The 1,207-nt window shown below is 48.3% G+C and overlaps 2 non-coding genes across 2 annotated transcripts; both read right to left on the minus strand.

Annotated features, from left to right (window-relative positions):
- Positions 1–438: 438 nt before the first annotated feature.
- Positions 439–557, minus strand: LOC119343799. Its single transcript, XR_005166277.1, has one exon. It is a non-coding gene; the product is annotated as a 5S ribosomal RNA (ribosomal RNA).
- A 329-nt stretch (positions 558–886) lies between these two features.
- Positions 887–1,005, minus strand: LOC119343800. Its single transcript, XR_005166278.1, has one exon. It is a non-coding gene; the product is annotated as a 5S ribosomal RNA (ribosomal RNA).
- Positions 1,006–1,207: the final 202 nt, after the last annotated feature.

Consider the following 1,207-nt stretch of genomic DNA (forward strand, 5'->3'; position numbering starts at 1 on the left):
TCTCGCCCAAGCACGCTTAACTTCGGAGTTCTAATGGGATCCGGTGCTTTAGTGCTGGTATGATCGCATCCGACATGTTTCCCCGTCTTCGTCCCTTATGCTTGCCACTCCCAGGTCCGCTCCAAAGACGATTCTACATTCTCACTACCATTACAACCGTTCCCTAACAATGGATAATGTCCTATACTACTTACTCTCCCGCTCAATCACGGAGACGAGTTTTCCACGGTTTCCACCCCTCCCTCCATACCGCAGCAACACGAGTTTTTTCCACCCCTTTCAGAAAGCGCTCTTCTCGCCACAAAGCCGCCCCAAGACGCGCGAGCAATGAGCATCGAGCTTAAACATATCGCAAACGTCAAAAATAATATAACGGGATTAATATATATCGCGCACGTGCGATATGTTTGTCACAAGGCGCAAAAAATAATTATAAAAGGAATGCAACACGAGGACTTCCCAGGAGGTCACCCATCCTAGTACTACTCTCGCCCAAGCACGCTTAACTTCGGAGTTCTGATGGGATCCGGTGCTTTAGTGCTGGTATGATCGCATCTGACATGTTTCCCCGTCTTCGTCCCTTATGCTTGCCACTCCCAGGTCCGCTCCAAAGACGATTCTACATTCTCACTACCATTACAACCGTTCCCTAACAATGGATAATGTCCTATACTACTTACTCTCCCGCTCAATCATGGAGACGAGTTTTCCACGGTTTCCACCCCTTTCAGAAAGCGCTCTTCGCGCCACACAGCCGCCACAAGACGCGCGAGCAATGAGCATCGAGCTTAAACATATCGCAAACGTCAAAAATAATATAACGGGATTAATATATATCGCGCACGTGCGATATGTTTGTCACAAGGCGCAAAAAATAATTATAAAAGGAATGCAACACGAGGACTTCCCAGGAGGTCACGCATCCTAGTACTACTCTCGCCCAAGCACGCTTAACTTCGGAGTTCTGATGGGATCCGATGCTTTAGTGCTGGTATGATCGCATCCAACATGTTTCCCCGTCTTCGTCCCTTATGCTTGCCACTCCCAGGTCCGCTCCAAAGACGATTCTACATTCTCACTACCATTACAACCGTTCCCTAACAATGGATAATGTCCTATACTACTTACTCTCCCGCTCAATCACGGAGACGAGTTTTCCACGGTTTCCACCCCTCCCTCCATACCGCAGCAACACGAGTTTTTTCCA

This window comes from Triticum dicoccoides, unplaced genomic scaffold, assembly GCF_002162155.2.
Source record: "Triticum dicoccoides isolate Atlit2015 ecotype Zavitan unplaced genomic scaffold, WEW_v2.0 scaffold140986, whole genome shotgun sequence".
Taxonomy (NCBI): Eukaryota; Viridiplantae; Streptophyta; class Magnoliopsida; order Poales; family Poaceae; genus Triticum; species Triticum dicoccoides.